This window comes from Callithrix jacchus, chromosome 1, assembly GCF_049354715.1.
Source record: "Callithrix jacchus isolate 240 chromosome 1, calJac240_pri, whole genome shotgun sequence".
Taxonomy (NCBI): domain Eukaryota; kingdom Metazoa; phylum Chordata; class Mammalia; order Primates; family Cebidae; genus Callithrix; species Callithrix jacchus.
In genome coordinates, this window is record NC_133502.1 from 60,337,616 (window position 1) to 60,360,425 (window position 22,810).

Below are 22,810 nucleotides of genomic sequence, written 5' to 3' on the forward strand. Positions count from 1 at the left end.
TGTTGCAAATTAAATGATTTTTTTTTAATTTTTATAGCTGAATAATATTTACTATGTATATTTATCACATTTCTTTATCCACTCATCTGTTGATGGACATTCAGGTTGATTTCACATCTTGGCTATTGTGAATACTGGTACAATAAACATGGAACTACAGATATCTCTTCAATATACTACTCCTCTTCTTTCTTCTTCTTCTTCCTTCTTTTCCTCTTTCTCCTCCTTTCTTCCACTTGTCCTCCTTCTTTTTCCTTATCCTCTTCCCTTCCTCCTCCTCTTTCTCCCCATCCTCCTCCTTTCTTCTTCATCTTCTTCTTCTTCTTTTTCCTCTTGTTCTTCTTCTTCTTCTTCTTGTCCTCTTCCTTCTCTGCCACCCTCCCCCTCCTTCCCCTTCGCCCTCCTCCTCCTCCTTGCTCTCTGTCTTCATTTGCTTCATCTTTCTTTTCTGTTTCTTTGCGTTTTTTCTTTCTTTCTTTATATATATAGACTGAGATGGTATTACTCGGTCATATAGTTTTTCTATTTTCAGTTTTTTGAGGTACTTCTATACAGGTCTCCATAGTGATTGCACTAATTTACATTCCCTCCAACAGTGTTCAAGTGTTCCCCTGTGTTCACATCCTCAGCAGTATTTGTTATAGCCTGTCAGATAAAAGCCATTTTAGCTGGGGTGAGATGACATATTGTAGCTTTGATTTGCATGTCCCTGATAATTAATGACATTGAACATTTTTTCATATACTTATTGGTCATTTGTTTTTTCTTTTCAAAAATGTTTATTCATTTTAAAATAATTGATTATAAGATATTATTTGCAAGCTTTTACAAATTAAAAACCTAACAAAATACACACAACAAAGTAAATATTTAATTTTTTTACTTTTTACTTTAAAAGTGACCAAAGAAATTCACTTTTAAACAAGGGGAGACAAGAAGAAAGGAAGAGAGGATTAACAAAACAATCAGAAAACAAATAAAATGGCAGTAGTAAGTCCTTACCTTTCGATAATAATGTTGAATGTAAATGGGCCAAATTCTCCCAAAAAAAGACATAAAGAGTTTAATGTACTAAAAATAAGATCCAACTATGTGCTCCCTACAAGAAACTCACTTCGCCTATGAAGACACACATCGTCTGAAAATAGGGGGATGGAAAAAGTTATTCCATGCAAATGGTAATCAAAAAAGAGCAGCAATAGCTATGGTTATATCAGATAAAATAGATGTCAAGATAAAAGCTATAAAGAGATAAAGAAGGATATTGTACAAGATTCAATTCAGTCACGAGATATAACAATTATAAATATATGTATGTCATTTATTTTATGTCAATATTTATCTGAAAGTTAAATTATATGTATTCATTGAAGACATCATAAAGATTAACTTCATTAAATCATCCCCTACACAAAGCACACTGAGAATTTCAAATGACCTATGAATCAACAATGTGGTTATTAATAGATCTTCAGAGTATGCCAACATCTCTGCAGCAACATCTGGAATCTCGCCAGTAGTGTCTTGGACTGCCCATCCCACAATACCACCCATTAAAATTAGCAACATTTTAAAAATTTACGAGAAATTTCCTCTGTAATAGCTATCAGGAAGCTTCAGAGCGGCTACTAACTACATCACCCTTTGTAAGTGAATCTGCTGGATAAGACTTCTTATACATTTATCAACTAGTAATAATTGCTCAACTAATAATAATTATTCCCTGCATTTGAGAAAAGACAGTGATCTGCTCTGAAGGTTAACTTTAAAGGGTGGAGTAGAGTTTATGAGATAGTTGTGTATCAGTCCTTGAATCAATAAATATATTATAAAGCAAATATATATATATATATATATATATATATATATATATATATATAACCAATTTTTCACATTCGGAGAATCAATATGAAACACACAACCAACAAAGACAGATCAAAAGAATGTAAACCAATATACAGACCATAGAAATACATACGAGCAGAAAACAGGACCAAGTCTGAATCAACTAAAGAAATAAGCAGAGGTAAGCTGAATCAAAACAGAGCTGAAAGCTAGAAGTTTTTTGGGGATATTTAGAATTTTGACTGTAGCCTGAGCAAAAATGATTTTCCTCTATTCTGATTTTGCAACTGACTGAGACAATTTTCTATGCTTTATCGCTTTCCTGAGTATCTTTGCAACAACACACCTGTCACCTGAGAAAATCTGATTGTCTCTATATCTTTCAAACTTGGAGCCAAATAACACATATTCACTACAAAAGCTGCTTGAAGAAAGTAGTCTGTGCTGAATAAAATATTCAGCTTGTCCAAGCTGATCAGTTCAGTAACAGAAACAGGCATACACATTGCTGTTTTTAAAAATACAACAATGCTAAAGATTGGAAAGAAAGGTGAAACACTGGCTTAGGAAATAATGTGATATGTTACAGTATATATCACAGAAATATGAAGAATTTTTTAAGTTTATTATTCCTGTATAATATTTTCTGTGGCTAGAATGTGGGAGGTTCAAAGTGGTTTCCAAAGGCGGCTTCACTGAATACAGTACATCTGAAAAATCAACATAAATTGACTTTAAACCATTGAGATTATTTTATGTTAGTACATTTTCAACATAGTTACAGTATAGAGTACAGGTATCTACTATTTGTAAATATGGGTCTCTTTCCTATAAAAATAAAGCATTACAGTATATCTAGTTCAGAATCTGAATGTGTAGATTTGAGGCCAAACTCATCTTGAATGGATAGCTATTTTTAGTTATTTAAAATACCAGTCATCTGGTAATACTAGAAATGCCAGAAAAAAAAATAAATGCTTAGTTCTGATTCAGATTTTTGTCAATGTTTCCAACCATTAGTGATATTGTTCTGACATTTAATTTCTTCTTGAATATGGCTAGTCTAGTAATTATAAAGGAATAATAAACAGATGTAATTGGAAGATTTTATGAAGACAATGATAATATGCATATATCATTTTTAGGAATATTTTACTTTTTGTTTTCTTTTAAAATCCTACAGCATTTTTAGAATTACAAATAATGGCTAATAAGCACAGATGTAAAAATAACTTTTCTTCTTTCTTTTATGGTGTGTGTGTGTGTGCATGCATATATGTTTGCATGCTGCTATTTTTAAAGTCATATTTGACATTTCTAATAGCTAACAAAGGATGAAATTTTTTTTTCCTGGGGGCCACCATCTTCCCTTTTTTTTTTTGAGATGGAGTCTCACTCTGTTTCCTGGGCTGAAGTGCAGTGGTGTGATCTTGGCTCACTGCAACTTCCACCTTCCAGGTTCAAGCCATTCTCCTGCCTCAGCCTCCCAAGTAGCTGAAACTACAGGTGCATTTCAGCACACCCAGCTAATCTATTGTATTTTTTGTAGCGATGGAGTTTCACCTTGTTAGCCAGGATGGTCTGGATCTCCTGAACTCACAATATGCCCATCTTGGCCTCCGAAAGTGTTGAAATTAAAGGCATGGCCACCACACCCGGCCCACCCTCTTCCGATTTTAAGTTCATGTGCTTTAGGTGAAACTCTACTTCTCAATCTTGGATTGAATGCATGGAGGGTATTAATTGTGTTGCCAGATAATAAGAAACATGTCTGGATAATAATAATTATTAATATACACATTTTATTATACTATAATCACTTTTTTGAGCAGGCATTAAACTGTTTTATTTGCATTTTTTACTTTTAACTTTTGTGGGTAGATAGTTGGTATATATATTTTACAGGGTACATGAGTTGTTTTGAGAGAATGGACACCCCATGCTTCATGGTTTGCTCATTTCATGTTGGCTTTAAACTTAAAAGACGTTATCCCTGTATATAATTAAGCTTCTCACATATATTTTTTCCTTTGAAAATCTCTAAAACAATCGCCATTCTAACTGGTGTGAGATAGTATCTCAATGTAGTTTTGATTTGCATTTCTCTAATGACCAGTGACGATGAGCATTTTTTCATATATTTGTTGGCCTCATGTATGTCTTCTTTTATAAAGTGTCTGTTCATATCCTTTGCCCACTTTTGAATGGGCTTGTTTTGTTCTTGTAAATCTGTTTTAGTTCTTTGTAGATTCTGGATATCAGCCCTTTGTCAGATGGGTAAACTGCAAAATTTTTTTCTCATTTTGTTAGGTGTTGATTCACTCTAATGACTGTTTCTTTTGCTGTGCAGAAGCTGTGGAGTTTGATTAGGTCCCATTTGTCTATTCTGGCTTTTGTTGCCAATGCTTTTGGTGTTTTACATGACTTTAGACTGAGATCCTGGTTTTAATTTAGAATTAAGAATGCGATTGGAACTAGAATTTTCCAGATAAAAACAAAACTTTTAGCCAAGATACAAAGGAAGGTAAAAGTCTCACCTCCCCCATCTCCCCAGCACTGCCTCACCACTTGTGCCCACAGCCACAGCCTGGGGAGACTAATATAGATTTGCTTCTAATGTAGCATGAGAGTCATAGTCAGTGGAATTGGGATTAATACAGGCTTTTGCAGAAATCAGCAAAAACAAAAACTCATCTTTGTTTCTGGAAGAAGAGTCATGCCTGGGCAGAGGGAACCCCCATCTCTGCTTCAGGCCTTATGTTGCCTCCATGCCACTCTCCCACCTTAAGTGGTAAGTCATTTACTGGGTCTCAGAAGTCCAAAGAGAAGCAGCCACAGGAACCAGAAGGCAGGAGAGATATTTCCTCTTCTCATTTCTAAATGATGCACATAGAAGTTGTCATTTGGATGCCTGGGTTCCAGAGGAAGGATAGGCCAAAGAGGCAGAGAGACAAGGAGCAAACCCCCTGGGCCTTGATAGAAAATAACGTTGTACAAAAAGACCCAAAGGCCAGCCAGTGCCAGGGCAAACCTTTCAGGCAGGTGGGATGATTGGGGGGAGTCCCCAGATTGCTCCACAGTTTGGCTTCTTATTTTTCTTCTTTTTTTGTCACAAGCATATCTGTGGCATTTATAGCTGATACTGAGTAGGGGAGGTCAGAGCTTCGGGTCCTCCCTCCCCAGGGAGGGGCATCTCTGTGCTGTGCTTTCTGCAGGGCCATTTGGAAAGGTGTACCCTAGAGGAATTAATGCAGAGGAGAGAGTCAAGTCGGCAAGACCAGAGGGTGCACACGTGAGAAGGGGCAGGGAGGGAGGCGGAAGGAAGGGATCAAGCTTGTTGGAGTGGAAGCGACCCACCCTTTGAACAAGAGCTGACCTGAAACCTGTTTTCCCTGGGTATGCCTCATTTCCAAAGCAGGGGGCCTTTGTAGAAGAAAGAAGGAGGAAAAGAAGAAAAGGAAGCAAATGGATGATAAAGGTCAATAGCAGTCTATCTGGGGGAAGCTGGGGATTTGGAGAGTGAGAAGAGCATCAGGACACATGCCATTTTCTCCAAAGTGCTTCTTTCCAGCTGCAGAGCAGCACATGGCTGTGTGAACGATACACTCCACTTTCTATTAACTCTCCAAGGGTGGGGAAGGTGGACTCTGAGTGCATCTCACTTCCAGTATCAAGCAGAAGGGAGTAGGGAAGAGGATGGGGCAGAGAACTGTTAATTTCCCGGAGTCGATCTTTGGCAATGGCTCTTAAGCATAGGTTAGGAACTCTAACTCACCTGGGTCCCTATTTCTAGGCTCACAAGCAGTTAATTGAAATTTACCATGTAACTCAGATATGCAAGGAAAAATGTAGTTTGACTTGCTATAACTCACCCAGCTTAGTTTTCAGACTCTCTTTTCCACCAATGGCAGGGAGGGCTGGGTAGGGAATGGGGATATGGGTTTAAGCTTGCTCAATCTTGGTGATTAAATTTCATTTTCTTTAAAAAAAAAAAGAAAAAATTATCTAAAACGGTTCTACTTACATTTTATTATAGCAATGAGTTTTCATGTGAATGCTGAGATTGTGTTTTAGTAATTAGTTTATTTTACATCACCAAGCAGTTGTATGTAGACCCAGAAAAATTTCAGCCCTCATTATCTGCAACTAATTTTACTGAGGACAAATACTATTATTTCTATTTATAGAAGCATAAACATTAAAACATACCTCTCCTTATAATGCTGAGAATCATCACAAAGGGGATAAGAGTTTTCTTACTTTATAATGAGAGGTTGATGCAGGATATAATCCAAACATTTTCTTGGTTTTTTTTAACTACTCCTTAAGCTTTCTGAATAAAAATAATCATTCTTAACCTCCCTTATATTCCTTGCATCCAGTTTAAGTTGTATATTCAATGAGTATTTGTGGCATGAATGAATGTTTTCCACATAAGGAAAGCCATTCTACCTTAGACCAAGATGGCTTTAATATTAGCAAATATCCTTCAAAATCTGAAGAAACTGAGGGAAAATAAATGTAAAGCTGTTGCAACTTCACTTTTTCAAGAGAGCTTTGATGTGCCTCGTATGATGTCTTTCAGGGAAAAAATAAATAAATGCAATACTCTCTTGCTTTCATAGGTCTTGCTAAACATGCTCTAGCATCCTGAAAGCAGAGTTCATCATAAATATTTAATTCATAACTTTATTACCCTTCCATCCACTAGTCTCAGCACTACTCAGCAAAGTGAAGGCTCAGTTTAATTTTTATTAATAATTATTGTCCAAGATACATGTTTGAGAAGAGGCTAGTCATCTCTTTAGATATCAGCAGAGTCAGTCATTTACACAAACCTTAAGATGGAATTAGACTTTACAGTTGCATAGGTTAAAATACATATTATAGAACAATCACTAGATTTGCTTAGTCAGGTTAGGATTTTTTTCTCCAAACAAAATATGAAGCCCAGATAGGCAGTGTAGGACCAGTACAATAGTTTCATTATAAGGAAAAGTTGCAGGATTCCTCTTTCTTGTCACTTTGTCATCATCAGCCTATGGCTTTTACCTTTGCACTCATACTATGGCTTTTGTACCACAGACATCACAGGGATGTCCCCAGCAGACACAATAAAGAAAGAATTAGCTCTCCAAAATGAATATCTCTTAAGAGCTTTAACTTTTAATTAGGAAAACAATAAATTTCCTTAAATCTTTATTCAGTATGTTTCTGTATATGTAACTGTTTAGAACAAGTATAAGCCACCCCTAACTAAACAGTAGCCTTACACATGAAATCTTTACTCTGGGCTCACTATGAACAAAATAGGGTTGTCTCAGCCTATTGAGGAGAAGGCTGAGTCATAACATGGAGAAAAGCATCACATGGTGAGAGGGCAAGAGAATGTCAACTCAGGTCTCTTTTCCTCTTTTTTTAAAAAAATTTTTAATTGACTGATAATAAACGTTCATATTTATTCATGGGTATATAGTAATGTTTTGTTAAATATAAAGTAAAGAGATCAGATCACAGTAACTTTGTATCCTTTAACAAATCTCTCCCTGTCCCTCTTTTCCCCCTACCCTTTCCAGCCTTTATTAGTCTCTGTTTTACTTTTTACTTCTTTTTATATTTTGTTTATTTATTTATTTGAGATGGAGTCTCACTCTGTCACCCAGGCTGGAATGCAGTGGTGTGATCTTGGCTCACTGCAACCTCTACCTTCCAGGTTCAAATGATTCCCCCTGCCTCAGCATTCCCAAGTATCTAGGATTACAGGGACCCACCACCACGCCTGGCTAATTTTTGTATTTTTAGAAGAGACAAGGTTTCACCATGTTGGCCAGGCTGGTCTCAAACCCCTCACCTCAGGTGGTCCACCACCTTGGCCTCCTAAAATGCTGGGATTACAGGCATAAGCCACCATGCCTGACCTCTGCTTTTTACTTCTATGAGACTAGCTTTTTTTTTTTTTTTTTTACATATTATTGTTTAACTTTCTGTTTCTGGCTTATTTCATTTAACATCATATCCTCCAGTTCCATCTATGTTGCCACCAATTACATGATTTCATTATTTTTTATAGCTAAATTTTATCACATTGTGTTTCTATATCACATTTTCTTTATCCATTCCTTTGTCGTTAGGATATGTAGGTTCATTCTGTGTCTTATTTATTGTGAATAAACATGGGGATTCAGATGTCTCTTTGATATAATGATTTTCTTTTCTTTGTATAAATTTCCAGTAGTGAGATTGGTGAATCATATGGTGGCTCAAACTAAATGCTCCAATTAAAAAGTGAGCAAATAATCTAAGTAGATATTTCTCAAAAGAAGACATAAAAATGGACAACAAATATATGAAAAAAATGTTCAACATCACTAATCATTAGGAAAGTGCAAATCAAAACTATAATGAGGTATTATCTCACCCAGTTAGGAGACAATTATCAAAAAGACAAAAAATAATAAATGTTGGCAATAATGTGGAGAAAATGGAACTCTTATATACTGTTTGTGAAATTTTAAACTAGTTCATCCATCATAAAGAACAATATTGAAGTGCCTCAAAAAACTGCAAATAAAACTACCACATAGCTTTCCTCTTCTTATATAGCCTCCAGTCCTGTTATGATGATCTCACCCTGATGTCCTTATTTAATCCTAATTACCTTCCAAAGGCCCCATCTCTTAGTGGCATTATAATGGAGATTAAGTTTCAACATGAGTTTTGGAAAGGACATTCAAATCATGGCAAGGGTACATGTGAAAATAATGGTAAAGGACAGTATTAGTGAGTTAATGATGACAAATATAATTTTACCCCAAAATTGCTATACAAACAGAGGATTAAATAGTTAAAATATAACATTCTCACTCAAAACTTTGGTCCAGGTAATAGCCCCTAAAGTAAATAGGTCCAGATGAAACAGCTGGAATTTTAGAAGCAAGGTTTTAAACATTGCTCCTGGAGATCAGAAATGTCCACTTCAATAGCGTTTGTAGTGTGGAAGTAACAAAAGCATGAAAGCCAAAGATATGGACCAGGAATAAATCAGAGTTGGTCAGCAATAAGTGCAATGGTCGAAGCAGTCAGGGGAGAATGTGGTGTGAAGATAAGATGGAGGGAAAATATGAGGCAGCCAATGTGAATAAAATAAATCATTTAAAACAGCATTGGAACATATATATGAACAAATTGCCTAATCTTTTCTAAGTTCCAAATATTTTGGTTTTTATTCTTATTTCTGTATGTATTTTCATATGTAGTATACTAACTTTAATTTGGTGATTATTCATTAAGATAGCATACATAATTTTGTTTTTGAGAACTGAGATTATATGGTAAAATCTTGAGACATTTATAGACTCATAGCACAGACAAATCACTGCAGGGAGTACAACTCTAGTAAGTTGGCACTTTTCTTTCATAAGCTTGCATTTGACACAAATTCTGGAAGAACCAGGGAACATAGTAAAACATTTAATCCATATCTAGTCTTTTCTTTTAATATTCAAGTAAGTGTAATATTCAATAGCACCATAAAATAGTCCAATTTAATTACTCGAATGGATTATAATTTGGTAACGACCCTCCCAACAAAATTGTTTGTTTATTCTTAAGCATCCTGTTCTTTATTTTTTGCCTATCCTGTCTTCTCTGTTTCATGGAGATATTCGCTATCCATCCACTGAAATCTCTGTTTTGCATATGGTAAGTAATATATACCTATTCAAACTACTATTTTTGACACTACCAAGAAAAATCCTACTCAGTTAAATAACTTTTTACTGTTATACCAAACTGAATATAAACTTAACTGTCTGACTACCTCTTATCTAAAACACTAAAGACATTGATTATGCTTTAAACCAATAGAGACAAAAAGAAAAAAATAACAGGTAAAAGTAAATTTCAAACAAATGCAATTCATGGCACCAAAGTATTGGGATTTCTGGCTGAAAATCTATCACTGACCATCTAAATGGGTTATGGTCACATCTTTGAGTTAAAGATTCAAAAAGGAAAACTTACATTATTTTTGCTGTATGGGTCTAATTCTGTCACCATAAGTAAACTTACCTTGCAATGTCAATGAAATTTCTTTATTTTTTCTTCCTCACCCCTTACGTTTAGGAATTCTAACTTATCGAAACTATGATAACTGGTATGAGTAAAGTCATAGGATTTTAAGTGTAGAAGGTAACCCACCAGGTCTCATCTAGCTGGGAGTCCTGTTATGTATTCAGCAAATGAATGAATATGTTTTTCAAGATTTGTTGGAAACTTAGGATGAAAGCTGGTGATAAAATAAGATGTGAATTTTTAATAATTGTGCATCACTGAGTTAACACACTTAGTAGTAGCAGGACAAAATATGCAATTATCACTCTTAATAAAACTAATACATTCAGAAAAAAACTAGTCTATTTAGAAAGTCAAATATCCGTGAGATGAATAGCCACCCTGACTATGGTAGATTTCACGCTCTAAGGTCATGTGTTTCTCTCAACCTCAGTGTACTATTCACCCGATATCCCAATGAGAGATAAGATCAAGAAATGAGAGATTATTTCTTCAGAATTTGGGATATGTTCAGAATGATGGATAAGTTCAAGAAATGCCATCTTATGTGAATTAAATTGGTATACTTTATCATACATTGTGATTGATTGAGCATAATCAGTGTAACCCTTCCTAGAAGGAGAGATAGCATTGCATACGCTGCTGATGAAGTCATCAAGAATTTGGTATTAAACTGGTAAGTGCTGCCACTAGATTTGACAGTCAATGTGAATGATGCAAAACATCAAACAAAAAATGCAGTCTACTTAGCTACACTATTACTTAAATATCAGCTAACACTTTTTGGTAATTCATTAATAAGATTCTTTAAAAGTAAGTTTAAATAACATTATACAGAAGAGAGAGTTTGCATATCTTAAATGTTCAGTATCAGTTATCTAGTTTGAAATGTCTCCATTTGTCATATGAAATAAAATGATTCAAACTTAAAGCTGTTGGAATTTTAAATTATTTGGAGCCTTGAAAGGAATGTTGCTATGAGGCTTGAGTCATGTGGCATGCAGCTGCAACTTCTACCTTTTTTTTCCTTTTAAATAGGTAAAACGAAGCAGCAGAGTCAGAGAAAAGACCTCCCACCCCACATCACTGCCCCTCCTCATATAGCAATAATGTAATCTTTCTTGGAATATAGCAACCTGTATCCAATCAAATCACTGTGACATATGTGCTAGTCTCTTACCAAAAAATGTGATCCTGTTAAAAGTTTTCTATCTCTGCCTATACAGATGAAACTGTAACTTCACTTTATTCATTTGTAGTCTGTGTCCTCCTAGGTGCTATCCTCAAGCTCTGCACTCCAATGAAGTCTGTATTTAATCATATTTTCTGAATCTCATGATTAAAGTTTGACAGCTGAGAGGAGAAATTCATAAAATAAAACTAGTTTCATTTAGATTTTCTGATTTCCCTTCCATCCACCCCACCCCCACAAGTTATACTTGCCAAAGAATCAGTTGATCTTTAACTTGAACCACTGATATTCTTATTAAGTGGAATTATGTGTCAGTCATTTAATATCTTTCTAACTTGAGCATTTTATTTGTGTTTACTCATAGTGATCCAGTTCTTAGAAAGCCAGTTGCTTAGAGAAGTGATGCAGTCACATTTTGGTATTTCAAATGTTATATCTGGGATGTGGACTCTGGATTAATGATGATCAATCCTAGTTAACTCAAGTAGCCTATATGATTCATGCTGTGTTACGTATTTTTTGATATTATATTTACCTCTCACTTTCCTCCCCATTATTTAATAATTTTTGCATTATTACCTATTAAATAAATAAAACTGCTAATTTTTGTGAGAAACAGAAAATTCTGGGATTCTTGTAGTTTGTATGGGTTTCAAAGTATGTCTATACTAATTGTTTCTTTTTACTAGAATTAATTAAATGAGATGCAAAGAATATTTATAACATGTTTTTACTGTAAATTATCCAAAGTCACATCACTAGTTAGTAATAAAGCTGGGCAAAAAACCCACAAAATGTCTTATCTTTATTTTTTGTGACATATGTACAGAAATAACAATACATCTCAGAATATATTTGAGGACCTAATATACTTAAAGAAAAAGATTACAGGTTAAGTAATAACTTTTACAAATATTTTGAAATGTTACTAAGCATGCTTTTAGGTGACAGTAATCTGTTCTTATACAACATAATTAAGTGAAAATTACTTGTTTTTATTGGGTTAAAAATACCACCCATCTCATGTTCTCATGCCTCTTAGCACTTCATCATTTGTGAAGGTACCTGAGTTGCTCTAAATTTTATCTGTTTGCTTGTCATTGCATCTATTAAAGAGCTCATTCATTGCAGTCTTATGTTGTCCTGATGCACGCAGATTCCAAGTGACAAGGTAGAACACTTCGGTCTTACCATTACTGCTGTTGCTCCCTGTAGCTGCTGACTTTCTGCAAAAGAAAAGTGCTTTCATTAGCAAGAGAATTCATGCTGCTGGCTTGGTTTTTGCTACCTCATGCCACTTGGCTAGTATTTCTCTTCTCTTCTCAGTTAATTATAAACTGCTCACCTGGAGTTAAACTACATAGGAAGCTTTGATGACTCTGCCACTGCCAACCTCATCTCTGTACATGCTGCCCTCCCCCATGCAAAAGCCCAAACCTCTTCATTCTTTTCCTTCTGCTGTTGGTGTTTCTATTGAGTTTCTTAACAAGAAACATACTTTATTCTCTTACAGATTACCCAATGGCCATCTGCCCCAAATTAAAGATACTTGAATAAAAGCACATATTTCTTTTTGATTTACAGCATATAACTTAGGTATAACACACATACACACACACACACACACACACACTCCCCCAAAACACTACAAAACCAACAATAGAACATGACCAATGTTAAAGGTTGGTGAAAATAAGTAAGACATAGTTTCAATGAATGATATAAATAAAAAAAGAGTATGAGATCAAAAGAAAAAGATAATATGATCTGGAATAAAAAGCAGAAGGTTATGGAGAAGGTGAGACTTCCCTTTAGCATTAAAAAAATCAGTAGTATATGAAAAGGTGGGAAAGGAGTAAAAATGCAGTCTTGGAGAGAATAGTGAATGTAATAGAGCAGTGATTCAGAATATGGATTATTTTGACTAGGTTATGTTTTAAATAATTATGTTCAGATCCACTTTGCATGGTAAATGGACTAGTCTGAATGAATCAGACTCTGATGACAGGTAATTGAATGGTAAGTTTGAAAATTTAAAATAGTGACATATTCTGAAGTAATTAAATGCCAATGTGAGGAGGATTTGCTGACTACTCCAGTCAGGTATTGGAGAAACAAGATGAAAAAGGCATGCCCTTGAATATTTTAAGTCTAATGGAAAAGAGAAGTGTATTGAGAAATAAAAGTAAACTGCTATAGGAGAAGAGGCGAGTTAGCGTAGGGCATGGGGATAATAGAGTGAGTAGAAATTAATAGAATGAGTAGAAATTAACTAGACAGAAGAAAGATGATAGGACAATGTAGGCAGAGAGAGCCTATTTCTGTGTGGATAATAAAAATAGCAGCAGGCAAATTAAGTATTGAAAAATTAGCAATATTCTAAAATCTTGAAGAATGTCTATGTAAAATAGCAGAATAAGAACTGATAGAACCTAATTTTTTCCTTCACAATTCTAATTAAAAGTTCACTCTCATAAAACTTAATCCTTTTATAGGATTTGTTTATATACTATTTGGCAATCTCCACCCACTTTCATTAACATTTGTCTTCACTCCTATGTAGGTGCTTATATGAACATATAACATGCAAAGAAAATTTAAGCCAAGCACCTGAAGGTTAAAAAAAAACCTAATGGTAAAGCAAACAGTTTATATCCAGCTTCTAAGTTCTCAAACACTCTGGAAGTAAGAAAAGTACAAAGTAATAATAACTTCTTCACTATAGGATCTTTCTAACCACTCACTGATATAAATATTTCATTTATTTTCTCCCCTGTCCATATTTCCACTTTGACTGGAAGGGTAACAGTATGAAAGAGAAATAGTGTTGCAATGTCATAGTCTGAAGGCTGAACTCCTTATATGATAGTCTCTATTCCAAGCAGCAGAAACATAAAATAAATCTGATAACAGATAAATTGAAAGAAAAATTTCACTATTCATTTACTTCCAGTCTCCAGACTATATGCTGCAATCTTCCACTCATTCTCTGTGTCTTAGCACTTTCTTACGTAAGGCGATTATCATCTTTGGCTTTTCTCTTTTTACTTTTACCCTCATCCATTTTTGATTCAGAAGTTAAATGTTTGTTATGATTAGAAGAGAGATGAGAAACTATACTTACTTAAAATTTAACAGCTTTTATCTTTCTGTATAAAGAGCAAAGAACCTTTGTAATGGGTAGAAACTTTTAACATTCTCTAACCATATAGCCTACAATTATTAAGTGTATTAAATATATATATATACTATCCACCTTTATCCCTGGGGGATATACTCCACACTTCCAATGGGTACCTGAAACCATGAATAGTACTGAACCCTATTTATATTGTTTTTCATGTGATAACTGAGAGGATATTATGTGACAAACGAATGGGTAGTATATACAGTATGGAAATGCTAGAAAAAAGGTTATTTATTTCCTGAGTGAGATGGAGACAAATGGTGTGATGATATAGTTTGGCTTTGTGACCCCACCCAAATCTCATCTTGAATTGTAATAATCCCTGCATGTCATGAGCAGGATCTTGGTGGAGGTAATTAAATTATGGGGACAGTTTTCCAATGCTGTTTTTTTTTAAATTATTTATTGGATTTTAGGTTTTGGGGTACATGAGCAGAGCATGCAAGACCGTTGCGTAGGTACGCACATGGCAGTGTGCTTTGCTTTGCTTCTCCCCTTCACCCACATTTGGCATTTCTCCCCAGGCTATTCCTCCCCACCTCCCCCTCCCACTGGCCCTCCCCTTTTCCCCCCAATAGACCCCAGTGTTTAGTACTCCCCTTTCTGTGTCCATGTGTTCTCATTTTTCATCACCCACCTATGAGTGAGAATATGTGGTGTTTCAATTTCTGTTCTTGTGTCAGTTTGCTGAGGATGATGTTCTCCAGATTCATCCATGTCCCTACAAACGACACAAACTCATCATTTCTGATTGCTGCATAATATTCCATGGTGTATATATGCCACATTTTTCCAATCCAGTCTATTATCAATGGGCATTTGGGTTGATTCCAAGTCTTTGCTATTGTAAACAGTGCTGCATTGAACATTCGTGTACATGTGTCCTTATAGTAGAATGATTTATAGTCTTTTGGATATATACCCAGTAATGGGATTGCTGGGTCAAATGGAATTTCTATTTCTAAGGCCTTGAGGAATCGCCACACTGTCTTCCACAATGGTTGAACTAATTTACACTCCCACCAACAGTGTAAAAGTGTTCCTTTTTCTCCACATCCTCTCCAGCATCTGTTGTCTCCAGATTTTTTAATGATCGCCATTCTAACTGGCGTGAGAGGGTATCTAATTGTGGTTTTGATTTGCATCTCTCTGATGACCAATGACGATGAGCATTTTTTCATATGATTGTTGGCCTCATATATGTCTTCTTTCGTAAAGTGTCTGTTCATATGCTTTGCCCACTTTTGAATGGGCTTGTTTGTTTTTTTTCTGTAAATCTGTTTCAGTTCTTTGTAAATTCTGGATATCAGCCCTTTGTCAGATGGGTAAACTGCAAAAATTTTTTCCCATTCTGTTGGTTGCCGATCCACTCTAGTGACTGTTTCTTTTGCCGTGCAGAAGCTGTGGAGTTTTATTAGGTCCCATTTGTCTATTTTGGCTTTTGTTGCCAATGCTTTTGGTGTTCTGTTCATGAAGTCCTTGCCTACTCCTATGTCCTGGATAGTTTTGCCTAGATTTCCTTCTAGGGTTTTTATCATGCCAGGTCTTATGTTTAAGTCTTTAATCCATCTGGAGTTAATTTTAGTGTAAGGTGTCAGGAAGGGGTCCAGTTTCTGCTTTCTGCACATGGCTAGCCAGTTTTCCCAACACCATTTGTTAAACAGGGAATCCTTTTCCCATTGCTTGTTTTTGTCAGGTTTATCAAAGATTGCATAGCTGTATATATGTTGTGTTGCCTCCGGTGTCTCTGTTTTATTCCATTGGTCTATATCTCTGTTTTGGTACCAGTACCATGCTGTTTTGATTACTGTAGCCTTGTAGGATAGTTTGAAATCCGGTAGTGTGATGCCCCCCGCTGTGTTCTTTTTGCTTAGAATTGACTTGGCTATGCGGGCTCTCTTTTGGTTCCATATGAAGTTCATGGTGGTTTTTTCCAGTTCTGTGAAGAAAGTCAATGGTAGCTTGATGGGGATAGCATTGATTCTATAAATTACTTTGGGCAGTATAGCCATTTTCACAATATTAATTCTTTCTAACCATGAACATGGAATGTTTCTCCATCTGTTTGTGTCCTCTCTGATTTCGTTGAGCAGTGGTTTGTAGTTCTTGAAGAGGTCCTTTACGTTCCTTGTGAGTTGTATTCCAAGGTATTTTATTCTTTTTGTAGCAATTGAGAATGGCAGTTCGTTCTTGATTTGGCTTTCTTTAAGTCTGTTATTGGCGTAGACGAATGCTTGTGATTTTTGCACATTGATTTTATATCCTGAGACTTTGCTGAAGCTGCTTATCAGTTTCAGGAGATTTTGGGCAGAGGCGATGGGGTCTTCTAGGTATACTATCACGTTGTCTGCAAATAGAGACAATTTGGCTTCCACCTTTCCTATTTGAATACCCTTTATTTCTTTTTCTTGCCTGATTGCTCTGGCTAGAACTTCCAGTACTATATTGAATAGGAGTGGTGAAAGAGGGCATCCTTGTCTAGTGCCAGATTTCAAAGGGAATGCTTCCAGTTTTTGCCCATTCAGTATGATATTGGCTGTTGGTTTGTCATCAATAGCTTTTATTACTTTGAGATACGTTCCGTCGATACCGAGTTTATTGAGGGTTTTTAGCATAAAGGGCTGTTGAATTTTGTCAAATGCCTTCTCTGCGTCAATTGAGATAATCATGTGGTTTTTGTTTTTGGTTCTGTTTATGTGGTGAATTACGTTGATAGACTTGCGTATGTTGAACCAGCCTTGCATCCCCAGGGTGAATCCTACTTGATCATGATGAATAAGTTTTTTGATTTGCTGTTGCAATCGGCTTGCCAATATTTTATTGAAGATTTTTGCATGTATGTTCATTATGGATATTGGCCTGAAATTTTCTTTTCTTGTTGGGTCTCTGCTGGGTTTTGGTATCAGAATGATATTGGTCTCGTAAAATGATTTGGGAAGGATTCCCTCTTTTTGGATATTTTGAAATGGTTTTAGAAGGAATGGTACCAGCTCCTCCTTGTGTGTCTGGTAGAATTTGGCTGTAAACCCGTCTGGACCTGGACTTTTTTTGAGTGGTAGGCGCTTAATTGCTGCCTCGACTTCTGACCTTGTTATTGGTCTATTCATAGTTTCAGCTTCCTCCTGGTTTAGGCTTGGGAGGACACAGGAGTCCAGGAATTTATCCATTTCTTCCAGGTTTACTAGTTTATGTGCATAGAGTTGTTTGTAATATTATCTGATGATGGTTTGAATTTCTGTGGAGTCTGTGGTGATTTCCTCTTTATCATTTTTTATTGCATCTATTTGGTTGTTCTCTCTTTTATTTTTAATCAATCTGGCTAGTTATCTGTCTATTTTGTTGAGCTTTTCAAAAAACCAGCTCTTGGATTTATTGATTTTTTGAAGGGTTTTTCGTGTCTCAATCTCCTTCAGTTCAGCTCTGATCTTAGTTATTTCTTGTCTTCTGCTGGGTATTGAGTTTTTTTGTTCTTGCTCCTCTAGCTCTTTCAATTTTGACAATAGGGTGTCAATTTTGGATCTCTCCATTCTCCTCATATGGGCACTTATTGCTATATACTTTCCTCTAGAGACTGCTTTAAATGTGTCCCAGAGGTTCTGGCATGTTGTGTCTTTGTTCTCATTGGTTTTGAAGAACTTCTTTATTTCTGACTTCATTTCATTGTTTACCCAGTCAACATTCAAGAGCCAGTTGTTCAGTTTCCATGAAGCTGTGCGGTTCTGGGTTGGTTTCTGTATTCTGAGTTCTAACTTGATTGCACTATGGTCTGAGAGGGTGTTTGTTATGATTTCAGTTGTTTTGCATTTGTTGAGCAGTGCTTTACTTCCAATTATGTGGTCAGTTTTAGAGTAGGTGTGATGTGGTGCTGAGAAGAATGTTTATTCTGTAAATTTGGGTGGAGAGTTCTGTAAATGTCTATCAGGTTTGCTTGCTCCAGGTCTGAGTTCAAGCCCTGGATATCCTTGTTGATTTTCTGTCTGGTTGATCTGTCTAATATTGACAGTGGAGTGTTAAAGTCTCCCATTATTATTGTGTGGGAGTCTAAGTCTTTTTGTAAGTCATTAAGAACTTGCCTTACGTATCTCGGTGCTCCTGCATTGGGTCCATATGTGTTTAGGATCGTTAGCTCTTCTTGTTGTATCGATCCTTTTACCATTATGTAATGGCCTTCTTTGTCTCTTTTGATCTTTGTTGCTTTAAAGTCTATTTTATCAGAGATGAGAATTGCAACCCCTGCTTTTTTTTGCTCTCCATTTGCTTGGTAAATCTTCCTCCATCCCTTTATTTTGAGCCTTTGTGTATCCTTGCATGTGAGATGGGTTTCCTGGATACAGCACACTGATGGGTTTTGGATTTTTATCCAATTTGCCAGTCTGTGTCTTTTGATTGGTGCATTTAGTCCATTTACATTTAGGGTTAATATTCTTATGTGTGAATTTGATACTGCCATTTTGATGCTAAGTGGCTGTTTTGCCTGTTAGTTGTTGTAGATTCTTCATTATGTTGAAGCTCTTTAGCATTCAGTGTGATTTTGGAATGGCTGGTACTGGTTGTTTCTTTCTATGTGTAGTGCCTCTTTTAGGAGCTCTTGTCAAGCAGGCCTGGTGGTGACAAAATCTCTGAGTACTTGCTTGTTCACAAAGGATTTTATTTTTCCTTCACTTCTGAAGCTCAGTTTGGCTGGATATGAAATTCTGGGTTGAAAGTTCTTTTCTTTAAGAATGTTGAATATTGGCCCCCACTCTCTTCTGGCTTGTAGTGTTTCTGCTGAGAGATCTGCTGTGAGTTCGATGGGCTTCCCTTTGTGGGTGACCCGACCTTTCTCTCTGGCTGCCTTTAGTATTTTCTCCTTTATTTCAACCTTGTTGAATCTGACGATTATGTGCCTTGGGGTTGCTCTTCTTGCGGAATATCTTTGTGGTGTTCTCTGTATTTCCTGTATTTGAGTGTTGGCCTGTCTTGCTAGGTGGGGGAAATCTTCCTCAATGATGTCCTGAAGAGTATTTTCCAGCTTGGATTCATTCTCTTCATCCTCTTCTGGTATACCTATCAAACGTAGGTTAGGTCTTTTCACATAGTCCCACATTTCTTGGAGACTTTGTTCATTCCTTTTTGCGCTTTTTTCTCTGATCTTGGTTTCTTGTTTTATTTCATTGAGTTGATCTTCGACTTCAGATATTCTTTCTTCTGCTTGGTTGATTCGGCTATTGAAACTTGTGCATGCTTCGCGAAGTTCTCGTATTGTGTTTTTCAGCTCCTTTAATTCATTCATATTCCTCTCTAAGTTATCCATTCTTGTTATCATTTCCTTATATCTTTTTTCAAGTTCTTTAGTTTCTTTGCATTGATTTAATACATGTTCTTTTAGCTCACAAAAGTTTCTCACTATCCATCTTCTGAAGTCTAATTCCGTCATTTTGTCACAGTCATTCTCCGTCCAGCTTTGTTCCCTTGCTGGTGAGGAGTTTTGGTCCTTTCTAGGAGGCGAGGTGTTCTGGTTTCAGGTGTTTTCCTCCTTTTTGCACTGGTTTCTTCCCATCTTTGTGCATTTATCCACTTGTCGTCTGCGTAGTTGCTGACTTTTCGATTGGGTCTCTGAGTGGACACCCAGATTGTTGATGATGAAGTATTTCTGTTACTTGGTTTTTCTTTTACCAGTCTAGCCCTTTCGCTGTATGACTGCTGAGGTCCACTCCAGGCCCTGCTTGTCTGGGGTGCACCTCTAGCAGCTGTGGCACAGTGAGGGATGCTACCAGTTTCTTTTTCTGCTATCTTTGTCCCAGGATGATGCCTGCCAAATGTCAGTCTTTTGGATATAGAGGGGTCAGGGAGCTGCTTGAGGAGACAGTCTGTTCTTTATAGGAGCTCAGTTGCTGAGCTGTGATCTCTGTTGTTCATTCAGGGCTGTTAGGCTGCTATGTTTGATTCTGCTGCAACAGAGCTCATTAAAACAGAGCCTTTTTTTTCTCAAATGCTCTGTGTTGGGGGGTTCGAGCTTTATTTTTGGATGTTCATTGAGGTGTCCTGCCCAGCTAGGAGGCAGACTAGCCACTGTTTGCCTGCCGAGGCTCTGCCCTGCTGTTGTGAGGCTCGCCCTGTTGGGGCAGGTTCTGCTGTTCTGCTGTGGTCTTCGCCACACCCTGAGGCGGAGTCTCTCTGTTGTAGCGGGTTGCCTCGGCAATGGCAGGCTGCATCAGCAGTGGGCGTGTATCTCAGTAGGGACGGGTTGCCTCGCCAACGGCTGGCTGCCTCAGCAGTGGGCGTGTATCTCAGTTTGGGCAGGTTGCCTCGGTAGTGGTGGATGCCCCTCCCCAACAGAGCATCTCAGACCGACTGCACGGGGATCGCTTGAAATCGCGGTCTTGTTTGTCCCACTGGGCTAGCCCAAATGCTCTGTCCCTGCAATCCCCTGGGCGGGTCCACTGTCCAAGTCTCGCTCAGTCTCAAGTCCAGCCCTCTCAAGTCTCAGGTTGCCACCTCAACAGGGCACCCAGACAAGCACGCCCTGTGGGGAGCGATGGGCAGGGCTGGCCGCCACCACCGCAGCTGCCAGCTTTGCCAGGCAGAGGCACTGCCAGGCATCCAGCGTCTCCCCTATACTTGGGAATCTCCCCATTCCGTAGGCAACAAAGATCAGTCTGGAAATGCAGCTCCGACTCACCTCTCTGCAGACTCAAAGAGAGTTCCAATCCTGGGTTGTTCTCACAGCGCCATCTTGATTCCTCCCCCAATGCTGTTTTTGTGATAGTGAGTTCTCATAAAATTTTTTGTAAGCCTCTGGCATTTCTCCTGTTAGCACTCATTCTCTCTCCTGCTAGCCTGTGAAAAGGTGGCTTCCATCATGATCCTAAGTTACCTGAGGCTTCCCCAGCCATGTGGAACTGTGAGTCAATTAAACCGCTTTCCTTTATAAATTACTCAGTTTCGGACATTTTTTTATAGTCATATGAAAATGGACTAATACAGGTGAGATGTTGTCATGCTACTCAGAATGGCATGCAGTTTTAAAATCATGGGTTGTATATTTCCGAAATTTTTCAGTTACTATTTTTGAACTATGATTGACCATGGGTATCTAAAACTGTGTCAAGTAATTCCATGGATAAGTGGGGACTACTATAGTCATATATTTGTTATCTTGTAAACACAGTCAATTATTTATACATCTCTGAGCCTAAAATACCTTGATTGTATCATGGAAATAGACTAATCTACATCATGAATGATACAAAGGTTTATATGATAATGTATAAAATCTCTCTATATCTAGAGAGAAATTTACATATATATGCTCGTATGTGTTTGTGTATATAGTAATGATATGAATACTATCTTTTATTTGTAGATAATATGCTATATCTGTTTGGATTTTCTAGGAAGCAGATGCCAAAACTAAATTGAAGTGTAAAATATTTATTGGGGATAACATCAGTGAAAGACAGAGGGAAGGAAGCAGACATTCATCATGAAAAACCTGAGAACCACTATTCAAGTTTGACACATGTGAAAGGAGAGGCAGAAGTGAGGCAGACTGGGTAGGAAACACCTTAGATTGTAGAGCAGATTTCAGAATGTCCCAGAGAGCTGAAAGGGCAAAGCACAAAGAATACTTTATAGAAGAATCCCCATTTGGGAAAAAAGTAGCCAGGTTATAGAAAACTATCCTTCTCAGTCTTTCACTGGCACTGTTCTGAAAGAGCAAGACCTTTTCTAAAACATTGCAATGGATCCTGCAGGTGCTTCAGCTGCAGCCTCTCAGCAAACTGTACTCCTTGCAGAAGTAGAATGCACCTCTCTGACTGCCACTTACATGAAGAAAGAAGTCAACAAGTATTCATTATTAGTATTTAATAGGCCCTCTTCCCATATGATCATCAATGAAAATATTCAAAACTTTTCAGTTCTATGGTACATTTTTAAAGCATGGCAGATTTCTAATAAAATATTTTTAAATTTTCTTCTTTTGCTCAACATCTAGGGAAAATTGTCAGAACTGTCCAAAAACACATCCGCTTAAGTTTCTAATTCAATTGCATAATAGACTTCATCAGTGGATTCTGTGATCAGGTCACAATTCACAATGGAAATTTAAAATAAATTTTAATTTTAAAATTTATTTTAATAAAACATTGTGAATTGTGACCTTTAATAAAACATTACAAATTTTGGTATAATAAAATGGTATAATCAGAAAAGACCTGTGTTCTACATATGCTAAAATTTTATGTCACACACACACACACACACACACACACACACAGGTTTAATATGATGCTTTATTGTCAATTTCATTAAATCACAATTCATCACTATGGATTCAAATAACAGTGGGCAACAAGTTACTTGTCAGCTACAAAAGTGTATAAACCAGTTGGCAAGTAACATCAGCCTAAAGGGATAGAAAAACCATTCTGACCTTGAAGAAAAGAGAGGGGATGAAGAGAATTGCTGATTCATGAAGGAAAACCTTTCTGAAGTGTTGAGTGCTCAGGTTAAACTTCCCTCCTAGGCAG